Here is a 9,371-nt window from a genome sequence, read left to right as displayed (position 1 = left end):
CAGTTCCCATTCTGCCGTTTATTCTTCCTTCGCCACCTGACAACAAAAAGTCAGGTGTCTGCCCACTCAGCTGTACTCACGAGAATCTTCATGTTTGGGCACGTTAGAGAACTCTCCACATACATGACTCCCCGCACGTGTTTTCTGTCGTCTGACTCTTTTATGGTATTTCTTTATTTCGTTGAAAATAAGGAATTAACGAAGAGAATGTGTTGCTTTTCTGAAATATTTTTATTTAAACACTCAGTATTTTTGTTGTTTGCATGTTTTGTGTATTTGAACACCGGACGTGGATTTGGGGAACGCTATTTTGAGCCATTCCTAGCCAAGCGTACCTGTTCCGTTTTGTTTTCTAGTCCGAATACACTGACTAGTAGGTTGCGAAATATTTGGATACCCCATAATCATGGTTACTCATCTTCTAGTTAAAGATCCTGCTGTTCGCTGTTGTGGTGAAGAACAGACTGTGGCCCGAATAGGCAATGGAGAAAGTTGGTCAAATCGACGTCATTACATCTCCCATTCCAATCGCCACACACAGTTTTGTAACAGAGCATCTGGTCAAATCAATGTCATTACATCTCCACTTCCAATCGCCACACACAGTTTTGTAACTGAGGATGCAGCTGGTCAGATCAACGTCATTACATCTCCCCTTCCAATCGCCACAGAGTTTTGTAACTGAGAAGCTGGCCAAATCGACGTCGTAACAGCCCCCCTTCGAATCGCCACACACAGTTTTGTAACTGAGCATGCAGCTTGACAAATCGACTTCATTACATATCCCCTTCCTATCGACACACAGTTTTGTAATTGAGCATGCAGCTAGTCAAATAGACATCATTACCTCTCCCTTCTAATCACCACCCAAAGTTTTGTAACTGAACAGCTGGTCAAATCGACGTCATTACATCTGCCCTTCCAATTGCCACACACAGTTTTGTAAATGAGCAGCTGGTCGAATCGACGTCATTACATCTCCCATTCCAATCGATACACACAGTTTTGTAACTGAGCATGCAGCTGGTCAAATCGACGTCATTGCATCTCCCCTTCCAATCAACACACACAGATTTGTGACTGAGCAGCTGGTCAAACTGACGTCGTAACATCTCCCCTTCCAATCGCCACACACAGTTTTGTAACTGAGCCTGCAGCTGGTCGAATCGACGTCATTACATCTCCCATTCCAATCGATACACACAGTTTTGTAACTGAGCATGCAGCTGGTCAAATCGACGTCATTGCATCTCCCCTTCCAATCAACACACACAGATTTGTGACTGAGCAGCTGGTCAAACTGACGTCGTAACATCTCCCCTTCCAATCGCCACACACAGTTTTGTAACTGAGCCTGCAGCTGGTCCAATCGACGTCATTACATCTCCCATTCCAATCGATACACACAGTTTTGTAACTGAGCATGCAGCTGGTCAAATCGACGTCATTACCTCTCCCTTCCAATCACCATCCAAAATTTTGTAACTGAACAGCTGGTCAAATCGACGTCGTAACAGCTCCCCTTCCAATTGCCACACACAGTTTTGTAATTGAGCATGCAGCTGGTCATATCGATGTCATTACCTCCCCGCTTCTAATCACCACACACAGTTTCGTAACTGAGCAGCTGGTCAAATCGACGTCTTAACAGCTCCCCTTCCAATCGACACACACACTGTTTCGTAACTGAGCATGCGGCTGGTCAAATCGACGACATTACCTCCCCCCTTCTAATTACAACACACAGTTTCGTAACTGAGCAGCTGGTCAAATCGACGTCTTAACAACTCCCCTTCCTATCGACACACACACAGTTCTGTAACTGAACATGCAGCTTGTCAAATCGACATCATTACATCTCCCCTTCCAATCGCCACACACAGTTTTGTAACTGAGCAGCTGGTTATATCGACGTCATTACCTCCCCGCTTCTAATTACCACACACAGTTTTGTAACTGAACATGCAGCTGGTCAAATCGGCGACATTACCTCCCCACTTCTAATTACCACACACAGTTTCGTAACCGAGCAGCTGGTCAAATCGACGTCGTAACAGCTCCCCTTCCAATCGCCACACACAGTTTTGTAGCTGGTCAAATCGACGTCATTACACCTGCCCTTCCAATCGCCACACACAGTTTTGTAACTGAGCATGCAGCTTGTCACTTCGACTTCATTACATATCTCCTTCCTATCGACACACACAGTTTTGTAACTAAGTATGCAGCTGGCCGAGTCGACGTCATTACATCTTCTCCTTCCAATCGCCACCCAAAGTTTTGTAACTGAACAGCTGGTCAAATCGACGTCATTACATCTGCCCTTCCAATTGCCACACACAGTTTTGTAACTAAGCAGCTGGCCGAGTCGACGTCATTACATCTTCTCCTTCCAATCGCCACACACATATTTATAACTGAGCATGCGGCTGGTCGAATCGACGTCATTACATCTCCTGCCAATCAACACACACAGTTTTGTAACTGAGAAGCTGGTCAAATCGACGTCGTAACAGCTCCCCTTCCAATCGACACACACAGTTTTGTAACTGAGCATGCAGCTGGTCATAGCGACGTCATTGCATCTCCCCTTCTAATCAACACACATAGTTTTGTAACTGTCAAATCGACGTCATTACATCTTCACTTCCAATTGCCACTTATTATCACAAGGTGGGACCAAGAATGTATAACTTCCCCTTTCGACATGGCTCCGGCAATCCTTTTCTATCACAGCACTGTTTTTGGTATATTAGCAAAATGTCAAAATAAATCATACTGAGAATAACATATTCTACCTTGATTTTCAGTGTAATTCTTCTGACCTCGAGCTTGTGACACACCGTTCACAGATGGCAAGATACCATATGTCAAGTGAATCTAAAGTATAAACCTCTATCCGGCTTAAATCCATTTGGTGGTGGTGGGGGGGTGGGGGGGTAAATCATGTAATTTCTTTACCATGGCTTTGTGGCATGAGCCGACCTTCTTAGGGTTTATTTATTTATTTGATTGGTATTTTACGCCGTACTCAATAATATTTCACTTAAACCACGGCGGCCAGCATCATGGTGGGTGGAAACCCACGACCATCCGCAAGTTGCTGACAGACCTTCCCACGTACGACCGGAGAGGAAGCCAGCCTGAGTTGGACTTGAACTCACAGCGAGAGAGACTCCTGGGTCATTACGCTGTGCTAGCGCGCTAACCAACTGAGCCACGGAGGCCCCCTTCGTAGGAGATTTGTCAACAGATTCCTCATTCTGAGAGCACTTGAGAGCCTCCTTTATCCTCAACTTATTATCACAAGGCGGGACCAAGCAAGGCAAGTATTGCCAAAACTGACTAAGCTCCTCCTTATTTACCTCTTAGCTGACAGTCTGATAGCCATTAAGCCGTTTATTTACATGAAAAAATTGTGATCTTTTGCAACCCTATATTACCATCTTGCTCCCCGTCACTAGTCATAGGGTTTTGTCGATTGGTTAATTTTAACTGTGTAGCCATGCAATGTATTATGCGATGTTGCAGCGGATAACTCAAAATTTAAACAAAATTGCAACCAAAGCTCTGGGGAAAACAAATTCATTTTGTCATCTGACGACTTGTCAAGGGTAAAGCTATTTGTTAAGGGCAGTCGTTATATCATGAACTAATTTTTTGTGCCAGGGTGAGCTTTTTATGAAGAAAGTATAACCGTGAAAGAAAGCAGCAGAAGGGAAGTCAGAACACATGTACTAGCCGGCCCACTGACTTGGCGTAGATCCAAAATAAATGAAATTCAATTTTTTTGGTTTTGACGTTGAATAAAGCTATAAATCTATGCAAAGTATGAAGACAGCAGTGTTATATCAGTATTGTGTGCAAGCCATCGATTCCATGTGGCTTTCGACTTTTCTTGGCTCACAAGAGTCAAGTACTGTGATTGTTGACGTATTTCCTCCTACTTCAACTACATTCTGGGATAGTGTGTTGTTTTGAATCTCTGACATCGTTTTACCTTTTGTGTAGTACGAGCAATACAGGCAGAGTGAAAAACGCCTTTGTGGTCATTGTCTATGCCGCACACTCATGATTTAACCTGATATTATGTTATCTGGAACCAACTATCCCTGGACTTAACAAACGATCGCTTATAATCTGCAATGTGATACATGGTTTCACAGAAAAGTTGTTGTATGATATAAGAATAGCCTGGGTATTTGCGCTGTATCGATTATGCTGGGTAGGTATTATGACAGAAACGTATGTATAGTTAGCCTTTGGTATTTGGCGCCGCGTAAAACAGATTCTTCCAGGATCGGTGTGGAGGAATTAATATCTCTTGGCAAGGGGATATAAATCCTGACTGTGTTTGCCGTTACTTTATTGACGGTGTCATCGTTTCTATTATAAACCATCCACAAATCTGCCACCAAGAACATTCAGGCGGAAATGTAGTTCCTGACCCCCACTCCCCCCTCCCCCCCCCCCCCCCACCTCCAAAAAACAGGTGGCAAAAATGACCAGCGTATTCTTGATACGGGTGCTTTAAAGAAGGTATACCGGAGATTTAGGGCAAAAAGTCCATATTTGTAAATCAAAATAAAATTTTCTGTATAGCTCAAATTATTGCCTCCTACCTGTACCAATAATAGTGGTGTAAAGTTTATAATGCGACCCGCTTTATAAATTTCAGGAACTTTATTACCGATTTTGAACGGTAACACGTGCACAGATCAGGCTGATATTTTGGCAAAGATAATTATTTGAGCTATTCTCAAATAATGGTAAAAATCGAATGAAATTGTGCTGATAGATTCTTGGACAGAGATCTCTGGTATACCCTCTTTAACTTTTGCAGGAAATAATGGATGTGTAATAAGAAGACACTGTGTGCAGATGGCTTAAAACATTTTGAGCAGATTTGCTGAAGACACGAAATGTCTTTGTTGTTAATCTGTGAATGTATTAAGTTGATTACGTAGGACCACCGTCCTATAACAGGCTTCCCGAGAACGTAAGGTGACGGCCTGTTGAGAAATAGAGAGAAAAACTGAAAAAGCATGTGTTGGTCGATTAGGCCAGTGAGTTCCCTCCCTTACTTCATTTCGTTGACTACATGTAGACCTAACTGAATACACTTAATGTGAGGTAGGTTGATTTATGCGTACATCGGGTTTCTTTGATTGATTGACATGTGGGCGGTCGATGTATTGCTGGTTTACCTGTAGCGCTGCTTCACGAGGATAACATGTCAAAGACACCATCCTTGATACCACACTCACACTCACACTATACTGTATACACCTGGCTGACCCATTGTACTCAGTGATTTTGGTATGACCCAACTGGGAATGAATCCCGGCTCCCCTGCACAGAAAGTAAACGCTCTAATCCTTGCTATCGTCTGACCTATAATACACTGCATGCTATTTTCCCTGAAGCCCACGGTCCGCTTCAAACGGTGTTGCCATTGTTGTGTCAGTAATGATACATTGGTGTCTGTTATGAGCCTGCAGCATAGGTGAGGAATTGTGTCTTACATAATATAAATGAACCCTATTAACGTAATTGATTATGTACCTCAAACATTTCAGGCAGCATATATCAATAATTGCATATTCTTTTCTGAGTGACAAACTTAACATGTTATCATTCTTTAATATTTTAATTTTAAGGCTCAGTGTTAACCAGCAGAACATTTTGGTGTTTGCACGTTTGTTGTATGATCTTCCAGGCATGCGTACAATTCATGCACCGTTTTCCAATGAAAAATGGATGTTTGAGCTTGACATATCATAACACAATGGTATACGATCGTAACTGATATTATTGCAAAAGCTATCAAGGCTTCATTTTGCCACCTGTGATAGACTGTCCATCACAAATATTGATGCCAGAAACACATATAGATGGAGTAAGAAAAGGGTTCAAAGATACAGATGACTGCAAATGTAATAATGGAATGCGACACTTAATATTAGGAAGCAAATTAAAAGTCTCGCTGTTAGTTCCTCTTGAGAGCATCAGCATAAAGTCTCTGTATGCTTTAATTATTAGCCAACATTACCTGCTAGATACAAGTAGTCGTTTCGGTAGTATACGCATTTCCTGAGACAGCCACACCTAACTTAGCCTACCTTATCTCCAAAATAACAACAACAACAAAATGACCCACTTTCTGAGATTTCTGATATGCTACAGTCGACGCAAATTGTGCTATTATTTAAACGGCTTCCCTTCAAACAACGTCTTTCTGATCAAACCTAGCGCGTGCGGCAAAAGCTTCAATTTCCAAATATTTTTCTTTTGCCTTCTAGCCATTTGATAAATGCTTTTCCACTGCAAAAAACGCTCCTGTGGTTTGATGCTCCTGGAAATCAACGATTCTTTCTTCATCCACGATTGGAGTAGCATCAGTTCAGCATCTCTACAGTTATTTAAAACCCAATCATTTTTTAAATATCTGGGTGTTCTGTGTTACGTCCATTAATCAAGGTTTTCATTTTACTTTTTTATGGTCATCTGTCAACGTCAGAGTATAATGACAGACACCATACTGTTTCCTGAGGTTTTGTTCAATTAAAGGCTGCGAGTAATCTTAAGTGCGCAAAGTAATACAGGATGGGGAGTATGCAAACCATTATGATATCTGTTTTTCAGAGGTTTCTTATGCAAGTAGAAACTACTGCAAATAGCTATTCATCCGATTTATTTGGTTTGGTTTTGTGGTTTACAGTTTATGAAAGATAAGTCGTCAAAACGGCATCAGTTGTAATGTACAACATGGCCACAAGAGTTGCACCTTGTAATACAGAGGATATTTTTGAAAGTGAACCAAGAGGCCAGATTTTTTTTTTGTACAGGGCAATGTCAGGGATATCCTAAGCACTGAACGATTATAGATACTCGTTAGAAACAACACACATCTGTTGTTAGCATCCATAAACAATTTGGACTGTTTATCTTATGCAGTGCATGAAATACTTGTACTTCTCTTGATTTTGTCAAACTGAGAAGCTAAATTTTTCGGTTGTGTGCATAACAATGTCATGAATATCCGACGGACCGAAGGCTTCCACTGGCAGATACAATGTGCATCTGTAATTGGCAGCCCCACACAATTTGAACAAATTTACTGACTGATTAGACGAAATATCAATTTTTGTCTGTGATAGATTACACTGAAATATTGAAAGACCAGTGGGAATTGGTGAGTATTATGGTGGATGGAATCTAACGACCATCGGCAGGTGGCTGTCAGACCTTCTCGGGTACGAACGGAAAAGAATCCAGCATGAACTAGACGAATTCACACCAGTCGGATTGTTGATAGACTACTGGATCATTCTGCTGCTAATCTTTGAAAGTGCATGTTACAAAGTGGTTGAACGCCCAATCTGTTACCTGTGACGTCTTTAACGGTGACAATTTGTTAGATTGTTGTTAAGTGATAAACCACTTCCACTGAATTTATCTCCCAGATTATCTGTTTAAGCCATTTACAGCGAAAAGAATAATGCATAGGGGTCAGCGGTACTTTACTCACTAGCAGGATACCACTCGTCAGCTGTATATAACTCATTATTAAACCGTGCACATCTCTTTACCTGCATACCGCTCTTCAATCACATAACACGAAATATAATGGAGCGTAATAGCATGTATATTATATCATATCATCTTATATTTACAATATATGAAGGCATTTGGTACGTTGTCTTCCAGCAACCTGTGTATGATCAAGAGTTTCCGCGCGGCTCCGACCGGTTTCCTCCCACCGTAATGCTAGCCGCCTTTGTATAAGTGAAATAGCCTTGAGTACCGCGTAAACCAACAATGGAAAAAATAAATTAATAAAGGCCTTTCTGGCAATAATGGGTCACCTGTGCACAAAGTTCGCTGAAGGCCATGAACACTTGCCTCTTAGCCAGTTTGACGTGTTACACGTGGTAGAGTTCCTCAGTAAGTCGCCAAAGGATGATGGTTTATGTCAATACTGCGGCTTCCTCCATCTATAAAACTGGTCACCATCTTACAAGCGAAGGAGGCTTACATGTGAAGGCGCTAAAAAACAATACGCGGTCTCCATCACCATCTGTATAGCATTACCTCATATACTTGTGATGATGTGGCATTTATCAAGGATCTCATAGGTCACTGTAAAAGCAGTAAGAAGCCTAAGCGTTTTTGGTCACATATATATAGGGTTTATACCAATTGTTGCAGATGAACCTGTGGGCAATGTGTCGAACCGGCATATCAAGTCGTCAGTCGGTCAAATCTGCACAAAACCGAAGTCTGTGGGGAAGGAGGGTTAAAAGTAGAAGTAAATTGCTTCCATTGGTGTAAGAACTACACGTTTCTATTTACCCTTACGCCATGTACCTTTCCTGCACCAGTTGTAGTATATATTCAGCTAATTTACCGTTACTCATCATTCAACACAGGGACCTTCGTGGCTAAGTTGGTTAGCCCGCTAGTGCAGCGTAATGACACAGGAGTCTCACATGAATGCGGTTGCTGAGAGTTCAAGCTCATGCTGGCTTCCATCCACCATAAGTCTGACCGCCGTCCGTATAAGTGAAATATTCTTGAGTACGGCGTAAAACACCATTCAAATAAATAAATAAATCATTTAACACAGACTGGCGGGATGATGCTCCACATCATCGTAATATTAGTCTGCTCTGCAAACACAACTCTTAATCAACCATTTGTATCCATGATGAAGATAATATATGACTAAACTAATATGGATGACGTAAACTAAGTGGGATGACTATGCATATTTCCCACGGTATTCAAAGCCGTGGGCCGAGTGGTTAGAATCTACCGTCAAGTGCTCCAAAAACAAACAGGACTTTCCCGGGAATATTGACTGAGTCGATGGAAACTCGTTCGTGGCCCCCAGTTTGTGTTGTGTGTTTGGCGCTCGCTTCTGTCGTCTTGGACGCTCGCCACCATCTGCTCATCTTGTCCTTTAATATCAGGACTTAATTCCTGCCGTGTTCACATTGCGGGATACAAGGTCGATAATACGAGTCGGTTGATCAGAAATACAGCCGCCTGATCAAACCAAGTGCCGATAATTTTGGTGTTCAGATGTAACAGGTTGTCTGGGTGGCCACTTAACTTGGTTGATCTAAGACTGTGATATTTAAAGCCAACTTACAGAATCCCCAACGGGGAAGCCCTTTCAGAGCTATGTGGGAGCTTACTGCTTGGTCTTCGTAACGCATAGTAAATCCAAGTCGCAATATGACGCAGGGGATATATGTACCACAGGCTTGTTAGAAGTGAGTTCACCAAGAAGTGTGAACTTACACATAGGGCTTGAATTTGAGAACTGAATGGCTCTAGACATAAAGGGAGAGGTAGAAATAAAG

Source organism: Liolophura sinensis, chromosome 6 (genome assembly GCF_032854445.1).
Source record: "Liolophura sinensis isolate JHLJ2023 chromosome 6, CUHK_Ljap_v2, whole genome shotgun sequence".
In the NCBI taxonomy this organism is placed as follows: domain Eukaryota; kingdom Metazoa; phylum Mollusca; class Polyplacophora; order Chitonida; family Chitonidae; genus Liolophura; species Liolophura sinensis.
Note: the sequence above shows the minus strand (reverse complement) of the source record.